General features: G+C 36.7%; 1 long non-coding RNA gene across 1 annotated transcript in view; it reads left to right on the top strand.

The window, feature by feature from the left end:
* The first annotated feature begins 6,084 nt into the window (after window positions 1-6,084).
* LOC137078315 (uncharacterized) overlaps window positions 6,085-23,512 on the top strand; it is a 28,888-nt gene continuing 11,460 nt past the window's right edge. Inside the window, exons 1-2 of the long non-coding RNA XR_010905284.1 lie at window positions 6,085-6,184; window positions 9,533-9,735. This is a non-coding gene — a long non-coding RNA (uncharacterized lncRNA). The remainder of the gene's footprint in view (window positions 6,185-9,532; window positions 9,736-23,512) is intronic.

Below are 23,512 nucleotides of genomic sequence, written 5' to 3'. Positions count from 1 at the left end.
TGTAAAGCTTCTCTGTTTTGTGCAAGTATACACACATTTGTAAGTAAAATGTGTGCATAAATGTGTAATTTGTTTCTTGTTAGTGTATCTCTATATATTTTTTTAAATATATTTTTGTATTTGGTGTTCTCTCATCTGACTGGATAATGTTATTTAATGAAGACTGATGGAGTAGATCCAGTGCTGTCTCTCATCGGCTGTAGTGAATTTGTTCTTCTAAAACAGCTAATCCACCATAAAATCATCACAAACCTGAATTACATTCATGTAAAACTCACAAGGTGTCGTGTTCACTTAGTCCTGTACTCTGCTGTTTAAGAAATACCCACTAAAGGAAGTTGTTGTAGGTAAGAGAGAAGAAAACCTCCATGCAGTGAATCAGGTGTGATCTCTCTTGATTAGTTAACTACACATCAGGTGTAAGTCTGTTTTTAACATCTATGATATGTTGATTGAAGTGAAGTTGACTTATTTAACGTTTCTCACTTGCCCACAAGGCAATAGCTCAATCAATCAACTTTATTTCTATAGCGCTTTTACAATGACGATTGTTTCAAAGCAGCTTCACAGTGTTAAACAGGACAATATTGCAACAAAATTTGTTTTGGCTAGTTTGATAGTTTATCAAATTAAATGTCCTAATTAATACATTTAATTTGTATATTTAGTTGAATAAGTTGGATCATAATTTTAGTGTCCCCAACTGAGCAAGCCAAGCCGAAGGCGACCAAAGGAACCCAAACTACATCAGGGCATGATGGAGAAAAATAAACCGTAGGAGAAACCAGACTCAGTCGGGGTGCCAGTTCTCCTCTGGCCTATTAACACACAGTGTAAGATTATTATTCTGCCAACCCTGCAAGTCATATATCATATTAGATAGAAATATTCTAAATTTAAGACTCAATGGCAATTGACTTTGGTGGAAAGCTAAAGGTGATTGCTGATAGGCTGTCCCAATCAGTGGCGCCTGCACAATCCAATCACATTAGAGATGGAAACTAGCCTGACAAGCCAGACCCACATCAAGATGTTTGGTCTGGAAACTCCCCATTGACAGCTCAATCCGAGGGTCGGATAAACGGCTGTCTTTCAAACTCCCTCTGCACGCGATAGGATAGCGCTACAACCAACCAGAGCAACGAAGGTGAAACAGAGCTCGCTGATAGATTAACGGTGCCCTAGAATGAAAAATGTAATTATCCTTGCCATGGTGAAATAATAAGAGTTCAGTACATGGACATCACATACTGTGAGTCTTAAACATCATTGCCTTCTACTTCTTATGTAAATCTCGTGAATCCATAACACAACGCAAAAAAGTGCTTCTCAACCTAACGCCAGCCATGTTGGGGATCATTTATATGGACGCCGCCAACATTTGCATCCGTCCAAACGTGCATTGTCAGGCTAAAATGAGGGTAACTAGGAATGCAGATAAACAAACTTCTCTCATGGTTACACATGTTCATGGCTGTTCAGGAGACTTGTCGACCCTTCCCACACATAAAAATGTCAACAGTCATGGTTGATGTTTTTTAATCCGATACCACAACAATTTAATTCAAGATCGTTCGTTTATTCGGCCCATTTCAAGCAAGCTTCGCTCAGCGTCTTAAACTGAAGAAAGTGGCAACTATATTCCTGCTAGCAATTCCTAGCAATCCCCCCCCCCCCCCTTTGTATGTTTTAGCTTTGCTGTCTGGCATAACATTCACTTAAAATGTAAGACAGTCAAAGAAAATCGTAAACTATTGTCTCTTTTTAAAATAAAATTAAAAAAATCAATTACAACTCTCAACCGCTAGGTGGCAACTGTAGCCTGTACTACTGGCAACGGCAGATATCGCGAAAAACATTTCTGTCGGTTGGAGTGGATTTTTTTTACACAACAGGAGGAGAACGGAGAACAACAACGGGCAACAGCAAACGTTAAAGGACTTTATTTGGCCTTGTAAGTATCTGTGTTTTCGTTTTAACATGTGTTCATTATATACATTATTTGTTATCGTGTATGAACGGTGAGATTTTAGCTAAGTAATATTGTCAAAGCCATGTGGTTAGCTTATATGCTACATGTAGTACCTATAGGCACCTTAAAAAGGGATAAACATGAAACGTGCAAACTATTATAATTTGTTATGAAAGCCACATATATCCTTTTACTCTTTGGATCATTATATGAAAATATGAGTCTTTGACTTGGCAAGGCAAATGTGTATTGCACATTTCACCAAGCCAAAAGTGCTTTACATAAAACATAAAAGCAACATTGGGGAATCTAAAAAGGCAATATAAGAAGACATTGTTCTATAAAAAACAAACAAAAATAAAAAACATGATAACAGCAGAGTCAAATTTACAGTGCAGTGTAAGAAATGTATCATTATTTATTTCCAGTTAATAAAAGGCAGTGGCAAACAGTAAACCTTGATTTAAAAGAATTAAGAGTTGCCGGAGGACTGCAGGTTTTCTTTGAGATTGTTCCAGATATATTATGTATAAAAACTGATTTCTGCTTCTCCATGTTTAGTTTTGACTCGGGGGACAGAAAGCAGACCTGTCCCAGACACCCTGAGAGGATGGATTATAATGCAGCAGAAGATCAGACATTTACTTTGGCCTTAAACCATTCAGTGCTTCCCCAATCATCTACCTCAGTGTTCTAATGCAACATAACGGCTAAAACATCTTTTAAACCCAAAAATCAAGATGTCGTTGCTTCTTGTTGTTTCTTTTCATCTGTTGAACACAAAAGAAGAACCTGGGTAATCAAAAGCTTTATGGGCCGCATTGACTTCCATTGTATTCATTTTCCTACAATGAAAGTCAGTGGCTTCCATCAAATGTTTGGTTACCAACATTCTTCAAATATATATTTTTGTGTGTTCAACAGAAGAAAGAATCCCATACAGGTTTGGAACAACTTGAGGGTGAGTAAATGATGACTCTTTAAACATGTCACATACATGTATCTTAACCTTTTATAGCCCAGCTTCAGTGTGCATCCAAGCAAAAGAGAATGACTTCATCACAAGTACTGTAAATAAAGTAAAACATTATGATGTCAAAAAGGCTTTTCTTTTGCAATGTTTTGTTTCTTATTTGGCAGATGCCGTGATGATGCGTTTTATAAACCAACAAAAGGGTTAACTTTATATATATATATATATATATATATATATATATATATATATATATATATATATATATATATATATATATATAATTTTAATTATATCACGTTGTTAATATTCCATATTTCTTATCCTAATTTTATGTTTAATTGTATTTGTACAATTTTATTTGGTCATTTTTATGTTTTTATCTTTTTGTATTATCTTAAGTTGTCTATGTTAATGTTCTTTTTCTAAATAAAACCTTTATATTTAATGTGTTTGGATGGATTTTTATTTTTAGATCCTGTTATATTTGAGTGAAAAGAATCCTTTAGCCATAGTGTTGTCTATTAAATGTATATATTAGTCATTCGTTAGCCGTCTATTTGATGACTAGTCTATCCTTGGGCTATGGTTAGACGTCTATTAGATTTTCACTGACAGCCCAAGTTTAGCCTTGTTTTAGCCTAGACGTCTGGGGTGTGTTTAGACGGCTAGTAGACGTCTTTTAGACGGAAAATTGCTTGCTGGGGATGTAATGTGTCCGACATTAAACATTAACGTTGGCAATTTGTTGTCTCGTCGCCTCTAATGTAGAGAGGATTGCTTTCGTTTTCAGTGTGCTGGTTCGCTCGCGCCAGACAGTGAAAGTTGCCTGATTATTTATGAAGGATGGACGAATTCACCGTGCAAAAAAGACAGAAGCCCTCTGATGCAGGGAAGGGATAAAGACAGAGGTAAAGTGATGAAATGAATGAACAGTATATCTAATCGCATTATCTAAATATGAATGTTCACTAATTATTCCAGTTATTTCTACCTTAAACTTTATGTAAGCAGCTGTTCTGTGTGATCAGTGTGAATCTGTAAAAAAAAAAAAAAAAAAGTACCTTTTTAAAAGTTTTTACTCAGTTGTGCAATTTTAAGGGAATATATGACATTTTTATTTCTCAGTTTAATTCATGGTGAAAACATGAACATGCTTAGTGGAGGATATATACATCCACACACACACACACACACACACACACACATGTATATTTATATATGTGTGTATGGATGTATATATCCTCCACTAAGCATGTTCATGTTTATATATATAAATAAATATCTCGAGAATTTGTGTATATATATAAACATGAACATGTTTAGTGGAGGATATATACATCCATACACACACACACACACACACACACACATATATATATATTTATATGTGTGTGTATGGATGTATATATCCTCCACTAAGCATGTTCATATATATATATACACACAAATTCTCGAGATATATATATATATACACACACACATATACACATATATATATATATATATATATATATATATATCTGTGTGTGTGTTTATTAAAAAAAAAACAACAACAACATATAAGAACCTCCTTGATACAAGGGGCACCAAGTAAAATCTTGCCTATAGGACAGGAAATTGGTCTGCCAGCTCTGTTTAGAAACACTCTACAATAAAGCTTTTATTTGGGCTATTAGTTACTAATAGACTAACTAATGATGACCTCTGCAGCTTTTATTAATCTTAATTAATGTTAATTTCATAAGAAAAGAGCAACTATTTGACGTCACAGAAGAATCTGAATTAGGACTATAGCTTATCTTACATCGCGGAAGATCAGTCACTTCCCATATGAAGGAAACGAGAAGCCGCTAGATGGCGCTAAGTCACCGAGTGTGTGTGTGTGTGTGTGTGTGTGTGTGTGTGTGTGTGTGTTCCTGTGTTCCTGTGTTCCTGTCCAGGTTGTTTGGTCTGGTGTGTGTGTCCATCAATGTCCTGCTGTCTGTCTGCTCTCTGGAGGATGATGACTTCTGTTTGTTCCTCTGACGGTATGATTATTCTTTAATATTATTCATTTATTAACACACTCGACATTTAACCCTCAAAACATGAGTTTCTGACTGAAGATCTGTCCTGTAATAATACAGTGTGTTTAAGTTGATCTTCATCTTGTGTTAAATCTGCAGGCAGTGTGTGTATAGAAATGGATGGTCAGTGTGTGGATGTTGGTCTCTCTGTAGAGGAGACCCGAGCAGAACCGGCCCAGAGTTCAGTGCGGCCGTGTTCATTCACACAGGAGGAAGAGTGGGAGCGATGGAGATGAAGAAGAAGAGCAGCGGCTTTAAGACTCGAGACACAGAACAATGATCTAGACATTCATTTTTGTATTGGCTTTATATTAAATAGTTTCTGTGATCATGTATTAAAATGACTACAAAAAAAGAGAAAAGATTTAATTATTTTGTAAACATTTCCAAGATTGAAGTTTCACTGTTCAGATATGGTTTCCCAAACTGAAAGTATGTGATTTAATTGTTCCAGGATCAGCAAACTGTGATACAAGTGTCCATCACTGACAAACATAAAGCACAACCAGAGAACAGTTTAGGGCCGCGTGGATTTGCGCATACAGCCAAAATTACGCGTCAAATCAATGCAGGACGCGATTTGTCCCGTGTCTTCCATAGGTCCACACATAGCGGATAAGGATTTTGCAGTGTAGAGAATACTAATAAAAAATATAAAAGAAATCAATTTCACAATATAAGTAGGCTACAGAAACTTATTTGCACGAATGCGTTTGAGTCTCGAGAATATGCGATGTAAACTTGCGGTTTTTTAAAAACATGTCGAGCTCGTGTCCGCCGTTTGACCGCGAGAGGATCTCCAGATGAGATCTGTGCAGTGAGCTCCATCGCTTTAGCTAAAATATAAAATATAGCCACCTCGTAAATATGTACGAATTGATTTATAGCAGCACGCGGTGACACACACAGCTGTGCTTCTGCCTATTGTTTTTAATTTGGAGATAATTCTTACCCCGTCCCAAAGAAACTCATAGGTTTGTTCATACAATTTTCCTCTTCATCCATTGGCTGTACAGTGAGCCACTCAAAATACACCATTGCGTCAACCCAAGCCAACCCAAATTCAGTCGTTATGAACTTCCTCACAGACACACTTTGACTGTCGCCATGATTCAGTCTGCTCGACAATCGCTGCTCTTTTCTCTTTGGAAACCTTCTTCACTGTCGCAAGTAAGTAAATGATTTATACATCCGACAGCACTGAATCTGTGTTGTCGTGCGGAATTGAGCTACTTTTAAACCACCATCCCCTTATTCCCTTTTAAAGGTGTGACAGTCTCATATTTGGCTGAAATGGCCCAATTTATATTCTATCAATGATAAAACTGCTTAAGAAGGCAGTAAGAAGATTTATGTGTGGGATAAGAGCTGAAAGGAAGCGTTTGAGCTCCTTTATGAAAACACTGATTATTATTGGATTAAAATGCTATATGCGGTTATTTCTGGACAGGCTATTCGTAACCAACGTTTCAAACCAAAAGGCTCATGATCGCAAAAGGTTAAATGAAAAAGAGAGACGGATTGGGAAGCGATCTAATGCTCTGTGAACATCTTCACTTTGAGTCCGCCTGTGAACAAATGAGCAACAGTGCGGAAGAACATGATGTTCGGCCCAAACTCCACCCTATAGAGCTCCAGATGTTTTTCTTGTCCTCAAGTAGACCCCTTCACGGTGACGTCACATGACAATTCGCAGTGCGCATGTCGGGGTCAGGAAGTTCATCCCGTTGACTTGTGTTAACCAGAGAATTTCTTGTCAAGAAAAAAATAAAACATACCTAGGCTGTTGTTGCGTCGTGAACTGTGAAAATTGTACCCGTTGTGGAGTCACGCATTTTTAGGATTCCTGCAGGATCTCATCCGGTTAAAATAGACGACCCACCCCACTACCCTAATCCTACCCAAGAGCGTGCCATGAGTGCTTGCAAGCCAAAATTAGTTTTGTGTATACATTCCACGACATTGCACACTCATAATCAGGGCCGTGCAGAGACCGCTGGAGGGGCAGGTGCTCAAAGTATAAAAGGGGCACATGGAACAAGGCTTTAATCGGGCTGTGCTCAAAATATCAATACAACAATATATTGTCACACATTCCTTTCTGATACGCGTTTCAATACGGATGTTTCTGTATTGATATGGCAGCAAATGCTGTGATGCAGTTTTAAAAAGAAACCTTTAAAAGGTCAAAAGTTAAAAAATAAAATAAATAAATAAATAAAAAATTCTTTCCACCTATTAATAACTCTGGGATTAGAAACTGTTATACTTATGATTCTGTTATACAGAAAGAACAGCTGTTATAGTAAACTGTAGGTAGGACATGGTCATTATTCAAAATCAGCGTGGCCCGTTACGTACAGTACTGAATAGTTTTATTTAACGTCAGGTCAGTATCTGAGGCTATTTTCATGGCAAAAACTGAATTACCAATATACAAAAGTTATTAAATTTATGCAATAAAAATACCACCACCAAGACAAAAAACAAAACAAAAAAACACACAAAAAACAGCAATATTATACAAGATTTTTAACATTAACTTCGATAACATCTTTTCTGGTAAAATATTAATCTTCAATTCCTAAATAAATCCTTTAGTGTGTTTGCTGCCTTTGCTGTTGTTGTTTCTGCTGATTCTGCTGGAGTATATCTGAGACTATAGACATTAAAACAAGCGCTAACACTTCACTTGAAGGGGTGTGCATCAGACTGACATGACATTCATAATCATGACACGTGTGAGATGTCTTTGTTAGTGATAGTGACAAACTTTAAAATGTAAAGTTGTCATACGACATCTCACATAATGTCACCTTTGCATTAAAAATGACATAATTGAGCGAACGACACTTAATGACAGTTGTCATAAACATGCATAAAAACTCCTTCATATTCATAATCTGGGTATTTTCATACCTTTTCCTGAAATCTACTAGGGCCATATCTCATGTACTCTGCACTTTGATGTTAGGTCAGGTTCATTTTATATTGACATCGATATTTTTAATATTACATTTTAAAGTATTATTTCCAGAGATATATTATTGAGTTTACAGGCTATAGTGATTTTGCTGTTGTAAACACTAGGCTACTGTTACAGAATTTTCATATTAAAATTAGTGAATCGAGTTAAACAAATTAACTAATCAATCAAATACATTTTTTTCTGTAATTAATCAAGATAAATCACAGGCATTTTTAATATTTTGATATTGTAATCATTTCAGTTACTCTCCAAATTAATGTAGAAACAATTTAAAGACAGCATATTGTAAATGCGTGTTGTATTGGCATCTTTATGAATAAAGGCCATATCACTAATACTAATGTCTCTATGAAACATTATGCATTACAGTATAAATGAAAGATACCAATTTCAATATTTATTAGGCTAAAACACTTAATTTAAGTGAACTTAAAACAATCTTTATATAAACCCATTATGATAAATGTTATATTTACCGGTGGCCTTTTAGACAGAAAACGTAATGGTAAAACCTTTCTGAACTGCACAAATAAATCAAATACAGATGAATTATCATTAAAGCTATACTTTTCTCTGTGATGAACATTATTGACATGAACATGATTGACACCTGTTCTGGATTTATAACGTTATATTTTTAATGATAATAAAAAACAGATATGGGCTAATTCAGAGGATGAAAAATCAGCATAAGCCTTTACCAGTGTTTTTTTTTTAAATAAATACTGGAATAAAAATAATAGGTTAAAGTATAAATAGCTTTTAGTAAAATAACAAAGATAAGACTGTGTAACTCTACGCCCGTGAAACTTTTCTCCCTCAAACAGCAAACTAATGTTAATGTTACTTCTACAATACACACACAGGAAACAGCAATATAAACAACAGCTTCATGCTCTCTCCACGTCGTTCTTGTAAAATGATAAATAATAACTAACTAAACAAACACTTCTCTGAGAACAACACTTAACGCTACCGCTGTACTGAAGAATCCGCTTCTCAGTCCACTCTCCACTGGCGCGCGCGAGCGGCGTGAGAGATCAGGTCATCGGGTGAAAGGTCATCATCACGGGAATCATTTTATTGTTTAATTTATTTAATTTTACTAATAGTTAGTTTGGGCAAGCCTTCACAAAAGGGCCTTTAATTATATGTATAGGCCTAAATATAAATATAATGTTTTTTTTTTTCCCTTGACAAAAGGGCACTTTGGGCATCAAGGAGCAAAGAGGCAGGTGCTCAAGCATATATTATGCGCCGGTCAGTCCATGTTGAATTTATGACATCCCGCAGCGCTGCGTATTTTGGATCAAACCTTCTCCACAGTTTGGTTAAAAATAAATAAATTAAATTTATCATCATCTTCGTATTATTTAACTTTGTGTTGGGTTTAGGTAGGTAGAGAGTTGAGGGTTAATGGACAGATGGTTGTTTTTATGAAACTAAGATTGTACTGTCAGTTCATCTGTCATTATTCTAAATTCAGCGGTTCATTGTCATCCTAAACCCTTTCTTTCTGTTTAAATCAGCCGATGCTTTACTCTCTGATGGGTCGAAGTTCGAGGCAAACCATGGAGAAACTGTTACACTGCCCTTCACAATGGAGAAAGCGGAGAGAGCCGACAGACTGAGGATTACTTTTACATCAGAAACAGAAAATCAGAAGTTATTGATCGCCCAGAGCTGTGACCCTTCTGATGGATGTACTGTGGTGAACACGACTGGAGTCTCGGTGAGAGTTAGAAAATGACGTGTGTGTGTGTGTGTGTGTGTGTGTGTGTGTGTGTGTGTGTGTGTGTGTGTGTGTGTGTAGCGCATGCAACCACAGGATCAACCCAAATAAAGACAAACACCAGTAATGCCTTTTCTTGGGTGTTTATACAAGCATGAAATTGTGACACCAGAACAGATATTTTTTTGGTTTCACAACATGCCCTGTTCAGTCTGTTTGCCTGTGATGTAAAATAAAACGGGGGAATTTTAAAATCGTATAGGCAGATTTTGTGTGAAAATAAATCAATTGGTTTGTCGTTTAAAATTTTTAATGTATAAGTTGGGAAGGAATGGTGTGAGCGCGCTATAATGCACGAGCGCGAATCTCTCCAGTCGCACGCGTCTCTCAGCGCGAGCGCGCTCACAGTTTAAGCGCGCTCACAACAGCCTGAGGGGTTGAACGAATCTCAAATCTCTCCGCCCGCGCTCATAGATATACAGTAAGTGCTCGCTTATGAACTGCCTCTGCTCTCGCTGATATTGTGCGCGCGCTCAAACTGTGTCCTGTGCACTCGCGAATCTCTCCGTGCACACACCGGCCCAGTCCTGCCCAATTTGCTGCCCTAGGCCAGCCTTTCTCAAACTTTTTTCAGTCAGGGCACCTTTCAAAAGCTTATAAAATTTCAAGGCACCCCAGTTTAAAATATAATTTAAAAACACTGCATAACCCAAATTTAAATGCAAATGTCCTTTTTATTTAGACAGGACAGTAATGAACAGAGCATAATACGAACTGTAAATAACAATAATAATAACAACTTTATAGCACCTAAGTAATTAGGTTTGCAAAGTAATTCACAAAATAATTAATCAGAGACACAAATGCCATAAAATTGTAAGAGGTGAACCGCACAATACAAGAACCCAACTACAAATCCTGACCAGGAGAACTAAACTGAAGTGCAGGATGCAGTTAAAATAAAATAAAAAGGGGCAGACATAACAAAAATAAAACATTCTGGCTGACCCCCAACATGAGTTTTTCAAAGCGACCGTTATTAATGTGTCACTTTATGGTTTCCATGGTGACGCGTCATTGCTTGTCACGTGACACACCGCAGCAACAACAGAGCTGAATGAATGATGATCTGCTTTTAGGTCATTTTTCCTTTTTTATTCAAAATATTCACAAATTTGTTAGATATGGCCTGAATTATCTGATATTCCGATTGTCAAATATATACAAGTGGAAGTGTTTTGTCGTTTAAACACCTTTATAACGATCGCGTTAGTTGAGCTGTATGCACGATGGGCACCGCCATCGCCGCCGCAGGCGCAGTTCAGAAAATCGGATCTGTTGGATTTACAAGACGTGAATTCATCCACTTCTCCCAAAATACATAAAAGTAAGTGGCAGGTGAACTGGGAGAAGAATAGAGTAAACTTTAAAGTTACTGTATCTGATATGAATAAAACTAATTATAATGGAAAGGATTAATATTGCCTCTTCATTTTTCATCATTGTGTATTTTACAAACTCTAAATGTATTGTTTAGTACGTATATGTATGAAACCTAAAATAAACATTATGTGGCTGAAAACACTGAAAAGTTGTGATATATGACAGCTCTGAGCGCGCCTGTCTCTGGCTCAGTGCAAGCCAACGCGAAAGCACATTTGAATGAACGTGATGCACTGACCGTTCTAATCACGTGTGAATGTGTGATCGTACGTGCGAAAGGGTTAAAAAGAAGAAGTATGTATTTATGTAAATTCAAATATATTTTATATATGAAATTTCAGTTTGTTTTTTTAGCCTATGTAATTTTTTGGCGGCACCCCTGACACAGTCAGGAGGCACCCCAGTGTGCCGCGGCACCCACTTTGAGAAAGGCTGCCCTAGGCAATATTTTACCTCGTGCCCCTTGAACCAAGGTTTAATACGCATTTCTAACGCATTGATTTATATTTATTATTTTGTTGGCTTATTTGGTGGTTGCGTTTAAAAATTGGACCCCGAGTCTGTAAAGATTTGATTGATTGGCCCATTCTATCCCGTCACTGACACATATATATAGGCTATATACATATACATACAAATAATGCAAGTTATTTGTAAATGTAACAAAGCAGTTGCTGTCCATTGTTCATTTTTTTGTAATGTAGGCCTATAGTTAAAAAGGAGAAAAGAAAAAAAGTTCGATACCGTAAAATACCGTAACTTACATTACATAAATGAATAATGTAGGCTACATTATTAATTTATGTAATGTAAGTTACGGTATTTGTAAATTAATCAAAGTAATACTATAGCCTACAATGTTTCGTTATGGAATTTAAAATATGAAGGCTAAATAAATGAATAAATAAAACATATCGACTACATGAAAAGGGGTTTAACTGTTATAAAAATAAATGATGTGAGCATTAGTAGCTGAAGGTGTGTGAATCCGGCCAATCATGGAACAGCTGTTCAGTGCTAACCAGTCAGTCAGGCCCATATGCAAAAAATGTAAAATAATAAGGTCCCCCAGCCCATCAAAGAGACATTTATAGTCGTTCACTGTAGCATGAAGCAAAAAAAACACAGCATACCAAACAATAATAATAAAAAACTCTAACCAACAACTTTTCACAGCCAGACCAGAAATAAATAAAGTGCAGTAAGCTATAACAACCAACTCAGCCAAGGCCAACACTAAACTACTGCAAGACCAAAGTTAACGATCTCGGCACGGCGGCCCAAAATGTAAAAACCCAAAAGTACTCACTCATTTAGTTGCGTTCTCCGGACCTTTCTTTAGTCAAATGAATCCAAAAGGTCTGTTTAAATCACGGCTTCGTGCATTCTCGATGGTAATAATTCCCCCATCCCTCTGTTCTGCTGCATGTTAAAACAGGGTTGTAGGATGAAACAGTGCACCGAATCTAGATGTGCAGAGCTGTTCTCAAAAATCAAAACACTGGCCAGATCTGGAACTGTTGTCATCTCAGAGATTTGTCGTTTAAAGGCTGCGCGGAATGCGATCAATGCTGTGGAAGCAAGGGCTGGAGATAAGTCTGCTGTTGTATCGATCCTCGAAGCGCTCACACGATATTTTCTTTTTTCTAATTAGGCGCAGCGACGCATCAGCGTTTGCACGTGCGTCAATAAACGCCGGCGTCCTTCTACGGTAGCCGCGGGGTGCAAAAAAAATAACAAATGCAGACAAGAAATTACAGCTGAACCAGAAATGACTGCACATGACATGTCATGCACAGGCATACATACAATACATTTATCGTAGCCTGCACAAATTAAAAATGAATTCCCTGTTTTAATTAAAAGGTCCACCTGGGCCCATTTGTGTCGTCATCAGAGCTGAGCTCGTGCAGTTCGTGAGGGCAAAATGAGGCTTCCTGAACCACTGAGACTTCACAGCTTCACCAAAGGGTCATTACCCGAAGATTCATTCATCATTGCGCATAATTGTCCACCTATACTGTGTTTGTTTTTGTTTTTTTACAGTCTTGTTAGACAAATCCATTAATCCTGAGCCAAAGCAGACATTTGTCCATTGCCTGGGTATAAAATAAAATATGTATCTTTCTCTGTCTGACTTTACTTGCACAATGACAACTGTTGCACAAAAACAACTTTTTCACCTGAGTGCAGGGGCGTAGTTTATGGGGGGTATTATGGGGTTACTAGCCTGGATGACAGCCGAACTTAGCCCCGCCCACAAAATCTTTAGGTCGGGCAGTTCGTATTCTGACTAGAAGTGAGTATGACCACGTCAGGCTGAGGGGTTACCTCCCCCCATATTCAAATCCATTATTACAACCCCCCTAATATTTCAACATGAAAATCACAGTAGATCAAATGAAAAATTTGTATAGAATTCATTTATTTTGTAACAATAATTTTGTTGCTAATCAAATATGATTTTGTCATAAATCAGACAAAAAAATACTCAGTGGACTTAACTGCTGGTCAGAGAGGGATGCAAAAAAAATAAAAGCGTGTACTGAGAATGAGGTATGAGAATTTGAGAAATTGTGTAATAGCTAAGAACACACCACATATATTTTATCTAGCTAATCCATTGCAATGTATTTAGTTAGGCTACAAGTTACCAAAGCAGCCGTCTGTTTTGCTAGTTCATTTTCAATGACAAAAGTATTCACATCGGTGTTTGTTTTCATCCTAAATTAATCTGATTTTTGAACGATGGATGAATGAACGATTTATGTGGCTCACTCATTTAAACAGTGAATCGCTGCCGCCTACTGGCGGTTTCAATACTTAATTTCTTTCTTTTTATAATCTCTCATTATTGTATTATTAATAACCTCATTATTTTCATGTATTTTTAAATAGGAATGACTAACACTAGAGAATAGCTTTGAAATCACCACAGAGGTATCCTTGCTAATATTATACACTAATAGTATAAAAATACAATGGAAGGATTCACTTCATTTCAGTATTTAATTTATTTGATATATTTATTAAATTTTTTTGAGAAAATAACCCCAAATCAAAACTAATCTAGAAGTTACCCAATTTAATGTGGTTTCTTTTACCAGGCAGTATAAATAAATCATTAAAACGCAAAGTTATTTCATGAAGCTTCAAATGTCCTAAAATATGATGTATAGATATGCGCAAGAAATCACTTGAGCGCTTGTATCCCATTGAGATGTGCCATATCGTGTAATTTGATCTCACTTGCAGGCAGTAATGGCGCATTAAAAAAAATAAAAAATACTGTTGTGTTTCTCGCAGAAAGTGATCGTTTCGTGTCTTCAGACATCAATGTGTCTCCACGAGCCACAGGGTTTCATATGGATCCCTATGTCTGTGTGTTTTTTACTCTCATAGAAATACACCCCATTGACATGCATTATACGAGCAATGAGTTAAAAATCTTCATTTGTGTTCTACACACCTACATCTCGGATACCCTGGCGGTCAGCAGATAAACATCACTCATTTTTGGGGAATTCAAAATTTCCTAAAAGATATTGACTGAAATTTCTTCTTTTTTACCAGAATTGTCAAAATATATTTGTTAATCAATTAATTTGTGAATATGAATTTAATGTAAGATGTTATGCCCAATTTTGTACTACAGCTAATACTATTGTTTCTTTTCTTGTTTCAACAAGATCCTTTTGGATGGGCAGACCTGGCAGTCAAAAGGCCAGCCAAGTCGTGGGTTATTCTGAATCCCGATGACACCAGGAAGCTAATTCTCCCTCATGGCATTCCAGAGTCAATGATGGATGAAGTCCGGAAAGTGTGTGGGTTGAATGGCAATTTAGGACTGCAATACCAAGACAGAGACTTTGGAGATGCGCTAGTGAACTTGACATCTACTGTGGAACTTGAGGATTTGGCAACTATCAAGGTCATCCCAATAACTCATGATTGTAGCCAAGTAATCACTCTCACTGTCTGTGATGATATAGTGTCTGCTCAATCAGATGTAGTTCAGATGCATCTCTTAGCTCTGTATCATGCTTGGAGAAAAAATTGATCTCTATTTGCACTTTGAATATTGAGTACTTTGATTACGGTTGTACTTATTGTTTGCACTATGATTGACACTATGACAATTTGTGGAAAGGAGTTCAGTTAGGAGGTCAAAAGTTGTAGGAGCTCATAAAACGTGCACCAAGTCTTAAAGGGTTAGTTCACCCAAAATAATGACTCCGTCTAATGTCGTTCCACACCCATAAGACCTCTGTTTATCTTCAGACAAAGTTTGATATTTTATATTTAGTCCAAGAACTTTCTGTTCCTCCATTGAACATGTACAGGGAGTGCAGAATTATTAGGCAAGTTGTATTTTTGAGGATTAATTTTATTATTGAACAACAACCATGTTCTCAATGAACACAAAAAACTCATTAATATCAAAGCTGAATATTTTTGGAAGTTTTAGTTTTTAATTTTAGCTATTTTAGGGGGATATCTGTGTGTGCAGGTGACTATTACTGTGCATAATTATTAGGCAACTTAACAAAAAACAAATTTATACCCATTTCAATTATTTATTTTTACCAGTGAAACCAATATAACATCTCAACATTCACAAATATACATTTCTGACATTCAAAAACCAAACAAAAACAAATCAGTGACCAATATAGCCACCTTTCTTTGCAAGGACACTCAAAAGCCTGCCATCCATGGATTCTGTCAGTGTTTTGATCTGTTCACCATCAACATTGCGTGCAGCAGCAACCACAGCCTCCCAGACACTGTTCAGAGAGGTGTACTGTTTTCCCTCCTTGTAAATCGCACATTTGATGACGGACCACAGGTTCTCAATGGGGTTCAGATCAGGTGAACAAGGAGGCCATATCATTAGATTTTCTTCTTTTATACACTTTCTTGCCAGCCACGCTGTGGAGTACTTGGACGCGTGTGATGGAGCATTGTCCTGCATGAAAATCGTGTTTTTCTTGAAGGATGCAGACTTCTTCCTGTACCACTGCTTGAAGAAGGTGTCTTCCAGAAACTGGCAGTAGGACTGGGAGTTGAGCTTGACTCCATCCTCAACCCGAAAAGGCCCCACAAGCTCATCTTTGATGATACTAGCCCAAACCAGTACTCCACCTCCACCTTGCTGGCGTCTGAGTCCGACTGGAGCTCTCTGCCCTTTACCAATCCAGCCACGGGCCCATCCATCTGGCCCATCAAGACTCACTCTCACTTCATCAGTCCATAAAACCTTAGAAAAATCAGTCTTGAGATATTTCTTGGCCCAGTCTTGACGTTTCAGCTTGTGTGTCTTGTTCAGTGGTGGTCGACTTTCTGCCTTTCTTACCTTGGCCATGTCTCTGAGTATTGCACACCTTGTGCTTTTGGGCACTCCAGTGATGTTGCAGCTCTGAAATATGGCCAAACTGGTGGCAAGTGGCATCTTGGCAGCTGCACGCTTGACTTTTCTCAGTTCACGGGCAGTTATTTTGCGCCTTGGTTTTTCCACACGCTTCTTGCGACCCTGTTGACTATTTTGAATGAAACGCTTGATTGTTCGATGATCACGCTTCAGAAGCTTGGCTATTTTAAGACTGCTGCATCCCTCTGCAATATATCTCACTATTTTTGACTTTTCTGAGCCTGTCAAGTCCTTCTTTTGACCCATTTTGCCAAAGGAAAGGAAGTTGCCTAATAATTATGCACACCTGATATAGGGTGTTGATGTCATTAGACCACACCCCTTCTCATTACAGAGATGCACATCACCTAATATGCTTAATTGGTAGTAGGCTTTCCAGCCTATACAGCTTGTAGTAAGACAACATGCATAACGAGAATGATGTGGTCAAAATACTCATTTGCCTAATAATTCTGCACTCCCTGTATATGCGGTATACGGTCCCTTTCCAGAAGGACCAGAAAGGTAACAACATAATCTAAAGTAGTCCATATGTGAAATCTGTGGGTTAGTTAGAATCTCTTGAAGCATTGAAAGTGCATTTTGGTCCCAAAATAACAAAAACTACGACTTTATTCAGCAATGTCTAGGCGCCATTGATAATGCTGAATAAAATCGTAGTTTTTGTTATTTTGGGACCAAAATGTATTTTTGATGCTTCAAGAGATTCTTACTAACTACTTTGATGATGTTTTTATTCCCTTTCTGGTCCTTCTGGAAAGGGCCAGTATACTGTGCATACGTTTTCAATGAAGAGACAGAAAGCTCTCGGACTAAATATAAAATATCTTAAACTGTGTGTGAAGATGAACAGAGGTCTTACGGGTGTGGAGCAACATTAGGGTGAGGAGTTATTGACATAACTAACGGAGAGTTTTAAAGGAGAGGTGTACGAAACAGTTTTGCATTAACGTGGTTGCATTTAGTGGAAGTTTACATAAGGTGTAAAAAAAGGTCTGGACAAGACCATTTACTTTATTCCCCAAGTGTTGTGTAAAATGCATACCGGCTTGCCTTACTAGCAGCACAATTTGACAACAGTGATGTATCTTATAAAAAAACTATCACAATAAACATTTGGGTCTTTTGAGAGAATATTCCTGTCTTTATTTACAGTAAGTCAACTATTTACTGACAATGTTTTTGTTTTATTTTAAATGTAAATTTTTCTTTTATATTAAAGCAAGTTTAGCTTTTTTCATGGCAAAAGTTGTAACAAAGCAAAAATAAATATTATAGTAAAATGTTTTCTTTTGGCTAAAGAAAATATGATATTATTCAAAAATATAGTTTGTACAGAATCAGAAATTTAATTTGAGCTAATTTAAAAAAAATCTTGTAACAAAATTACAGCATTTTATTTAGTTTAGACCAAACTAAAAATTATACTTTGTCATTATAATAAAAAGCAAGTTTTTCCAAAATACAAATTTAAGTTGTACCAAAGTAAGAAAAATGATTCATGGCCTCTATAATAAACAATATTTTTTACTTTGTGTGAATGTATTTTTTTTTTATCTTGGGCAGAAGAACTATTTTGATTAATATTAAATTAAATTGTTAAGTTTCAACCAAATTAAAAATATAGCTTGAGGAAAAACTAATACTTTAGCTGTAACAAATTACAGTAATTTTTTTAGGTTGGCCCAATGAATCATTTTTTTCAGTAAAAGTGTTTCCATCTTTCCACCACTCCATTTTTTTCTGTAAAAGTGTTTCTCTTTCCAGGGGTTCATCGGCGTTTCGCTTTCAGCTGCATCACTGAGGTCTGTCTTGTCCGTTTCCTTTCGGTGATTTTTGCCCCTGTCGTGTTATTTATTTATGTTACTCAGTAAACTCAGTAACAGTAACGCAAGTAAATGTAATTATTGACGCTTTTTTTTATTGTCGTTTTATATGTTGGTTGTTATTTAAAAACTGTACCCAGAGTCCAGTCAGTTCTATCCCGTCATTGTGTTTGTTTATTTATTTAGTTATTTATAGGCTAATTATAGTTAAACTATACAAAAGCTCCTTAAAAAAACTAAACTAATCCAGCGAGAGGCGACTCGACACAATTAATCACCTGATCGCTATCTATGGTGTGTGTGTGTGTGTGTGTGTGTGTGTGTGTGTCTTCTGTTTGTTCCTCTGACGGTATGATTATTCTTTAATATTATTCATTTATTAACACACTCGACATTTAACCCTCAAAACATGAGTTTCTGACTGAAGATCTGTCCTGTAATAATACAGTGTGTTTAAGTTGATCTTCATCTTGTGTTAAATCTGCAGGCAGTGTTTTTTTTTTTTTTTTAAGATTTCAAATAACAAATTGGCATTAATACATCAATGATAGACATTAACAATACAACCAAGCAGCATATTGTAAACAAAATAATAATAACATACATCCCCCCTCCCCCCCCCCCCCCCCCAAAAAAAAAAATCATAATAATCATAATAATAAAAAATAAATACAATTTTGAAAGGAAAAAAAATTCGAACATGAAAGTAAAATTATAAGAGTAAATTAAATTTCAAGAGGGGCTAATCCATATATTGCACTTCTCATTTTTAGTTGTTTTAAGGATTTAAATAACATTTTAAAGACATTTTTAAAAGCCTCAAAACATGGAGAAACTTTAACAAATCTACATTTGTACAGCTTTTTTATGTTTGGTATCTTCTGCTCACCAAGACCGCATTTATCTAATCAAAAATACAGTTATGACAGTAATATTGTGAAATATCATTACAAAATAAAACAGCCTTTTTATATGTGATTATGTGAATGTAATGAAGGATTAAGTTGTTAGTTTGACGTTATGATCACTGCGGGGCATCTCATCTGTGAGAATGCACGAGTCTTTGTTCTCCATTTATATTCATTTATTCAGCTTGCTTCACTCAAGTTACAGGTGGATAAAGATGTGGTTAGTTTTCTACACGCACAAATACACCAAAACAAGATTTAACAGTATGAACAACAATTAACAAGCTGGTTTCTTTCTGCCTGCCGCTCCACCATAAACTAAAACCACTTCCGTCTGAGAGCGCGAGTAACTCGAGAAAGGTCTAACCGCAGAACCCATATACGTCACTCACAACAGTCTGGGGGGGATTTCTAGGCTAGATGGAAACAACAAATTGAGGGTTTCTGAGATGTTTCTTTTTTCCTTTTTTCTTTTTTTTAAATAAGAAATACTTACGGTTATGGATAGAAATGTACTGGAGTAAAGAGTACAATATTTGCCGCTCAAAAATACTTGAGTAAAGTCATGAGTACGCCCTAAAAGTGATACTCGAGTAAAGTACAGACAGATCCCTCAAAATTGTACTTAAGTACTGTACTCAAATACTGTCAAGCTCTGGAAATAACCAACTTAATGTTGACATATTAAAAAACAACTGTTTTCACCTGCCACCTTCAGATTAAGCCCCGAATGTTTTGTCAAAAGCCCCGAATCTTTTAGTAAAATAATAATAATAATAATAATTTTGTTTCATTTCCTCTGTCTTTCAGACTGGAGCGGCAAAAAATGAAACAAAAGCTCGTTATTCTAACGCGAGCTCTTGTGCCGTCTCCATTCACAGAAACATGTCATGCCTGGTGTCATTATAAAGCTCTCAGTCTCACACACAGCGCTGTCTAATCCAAATATGGGCATTTCCTTTGAAGAACTAACCAACCGCGAAAGTTTGCAGCCGAAAACAACATCTATCTGATTGGTCATGGATTCTGATGGAGCAAATTTAACAAAGTAAACCAAACTGAACTCTAAAGATTAATAATGATGTTTACACCAAATTCCAATTTCACCTATGCAGGCTAACTTAAACATAGTCAGATAATGGTTGCCTTTTTATTTGCCAATGAGTCATCCTTAACATGTTTGGTGTTTTGGATTCACTACAGCTGGAGAACAGTTGAATTTTATTTTTTTATTTTTTACTGAGTAACTTATTTTCCCAGATAGTATATAGATTTTTAGGCATTCTATTATCTCCAACAGCCTGAAAAGTAGTGCATTTAGCTGATGTAAATGGAAAATAATCTCCCCGGGGAGTATGCCCCCGGACCCCCCTAGGTTTGGGCTAAGCCCCGAATGTTTACATCGCCTGGCTCCGCCCCTGGATGAGATCTGCTGTGATATTGCTCAAATCAATATTACCTGTGTGCACTTGAGAACACAGTTGGCACATCTACATGTGCAGAAATTTAGGCAGATCATTTATTAAGCAGTTTGAGAATATAGCACACATTATAAGTAATAGGGCTAGTAGCTTTACACTGTGCTGCCACTCTTTCCACCACTCCAATAGCACTAGGCAATAGCACACACATTGAATCAAAAGGCTTACTTACAGCTCACAATTAGGAAGCAAGGGGGAGCTTGCCCTTTGAGCAATGATCTCACCTTGTCTTTCCTCATTTCTGCTCTCAGCCTCATCTCCAGAACAGCAGCCAGGACTGGCCAGTGCTGCTACTGCTGATGTGTCACTGGTTGTTTCTGAAACTGGTTAATGTTGGCAACCTGATGTTAGCTGGCCTGGCCCATAATTTACTTACAGCAACAAGTAGCCTGGTTGACAAACTAAGCTAAAGATTTAACATTAGCATGCATACATACATTAGCAGCAGTTGGAGTCTGGAGTTGACTTCGTTAACTTTAATTGGATATAGGTGCAAGCAAACTCTCAGTTCACCTTTTGGAAAGAAAGCAGTTATCAGCTGCTTCCCCTCATTCTGCCTCCTTTCTTTTTCTTTCTTTTTTTGAAAGCCTGATTTGGGCTTTTTGCGCAGCATGCTCGGGCTCCAAGGCTCTCACTGCGTTACTTGTTTGCCGCCGGCTGCCGTCTATGGGCGGACTAAACCATTTTTGGGGGGGTTGTTCATTCTCTCAGTTGGTGTTATCAACATATTTTTAAATGAATAATTACATCAATTGGAGGGGCCAATTAATTCGAATTAGGCTACAAAAAAAAAAAAAAAAAACTTTTTATGGGAGTTCAAAGGGCCCTCTCCCTAGACGGGGCTCTGCATGATCACGTGTTTCACATGTGCAAATGTTCCAAAAGCACACATTTCCCATGTAAAACACATGTGATCCACATATTTCACATGTGCTTTTAACATGTTAAATTCCACATGTGCATGTGTTCACATGTGATCCACATGTGCTTCTAACATGTTTTTACATGTTAAATTTCACATGTGAAAATTCACATGTACATTTGGTCACATGTGGCCACATGTGTTTTTGCACATGTGAAGTTCATGTGTTTTTTTGTAAGGGTGGGTAGTCAGGTCCACTTTTTCCCCTTACCACACCCATGCCTCTCTGTATAGTGGGCGAATGAGGAAGTAGACTGTAAGTCAAATGCTATTTCTATTGGCTATTGAACGCCTCCCTCAGATGTCCCAGAGGTAAAAGTCAGACCAGAGCTCTGAAAGCGGTTCAGGACAGGACAGGACGAGCGGACTCCTGCTTTATGTCATCATGCAGAACTCATGTAATTACTCATGTAATTTCATACATTTCATTTAATCAAACTTTTTTAAAAAGTAATTTTTAAATTAAGTGGAGAGAAGTTTAAAGCTTTTTTATGCAAATATAGGCTATATTTTGATCATCGTAAATATAACTGTAAAACGTGAAATGTTAAATTAATTTTATTTATTTTTAAAGGCAAGCTTTCTGAAGGGCTTTTCGTGCTCGAGTGTCACGTTGTGTGCAGGTTTGCTGTTCATTAATAATAATCAATGCTGAGTGACAGAGATTTGCTCTTGTATAGTGTAAATGCAACTGATACAAACAGCTCAGTTTACTAACAGGATCGGACGTTTAACGTTGGCAATTTGTTGTCTCGTCGCCTCTAATGTAGAGAGAATTGCTTTCGTTTTCAGTGTGCTGGTTCGCTCGCGCCAGACAGTGAAAGTTGCCTGATTATTTAAGACGGATGGACGAATTCACCGTGCAAAAAAGACAGAAGTTGAGGGTTTGACGTCCCAGAAGATTCTGAATTAGGACTATAGCCAGTGGTGCCACCATAAAAAAAAGGTATCATGAGTGGGTCTGTCCAGTAACTTAAGATGAACCTAAGACAAACTGCACCCTTTGCAGAGAAGCATTTCAGTGTCTCAGCCTGTCTGACTTAAAGCATGCGATGACAGACATCCGTGAACTAAAGGTAGGCCTATTGTTTTTTTTAATGGATAATATATTCATATAATATTCTATACATTATCAGAGCTTGGCAGACTTATTTTTCTAGACATTAGAACGGTTAATTAAGAGATCATAGCCTAAATAATGTTACCAATTTATCATTTAGCAGTTTGATATTTAAAAAAATATTTAGATTAAAATGGGACAAATAATTACATAATAATATAGTCATAATAGTAAATAAATAAAGAGGATTAAACATTTTTGAATTTCAGATTTGTCAGTAAAGTGGTTATGACTGCTTAAAGAGTGCACCCAAAAATGAAAAATCTGTCATAATTTCCTCACCCTCAAGTTGTTCCAAACCTGTATGCATTTCTTTATGTAGAACACATATGAAGACACATTCCTACCATGAAAGTTAATGTGTCCCCCAAAGCAAACATTTGGTTACAAACGTTCTTCAAAATATCTTCTTTTATGTTCAACAGAAACTCGTACAGGTTTGGAACATCATGAGGGAGAGTAAATGATGACAGAATTTTTTTGGGGGGTGAACTATCCCTTTAAATTACACCAATACAGGCTTCTAAAGAGCTCTTCAGAAATAAATAAAATAATCAAAAGAAAAATCATTTAAAATGTGTTCTGTTGCAAGTTTACATTTGATTCCATGTTTATTCTTGAGCTGCTGTCATTGTTTCATTGTCAC

Source organism: Pseudorasbora parva, chromosome 6 (genome assembly GCF_024679245.1).
Source record: "Pseudorasbora parva isolate DD20220531a chromosome 6, ASM2467924v1, whole genome shotgun sequence".
Classification (NCBI taxonomy): domain Eukaryota; kingdom Metazoa; phylum Chordata; class Actinopteri; order Cypriniformes; family Gobionidae; genus Pseudorasbora; species Pseudorasbora parva.
This window is presented reverse-complemented; position numbering and strand designations above follow the sequence as displayed.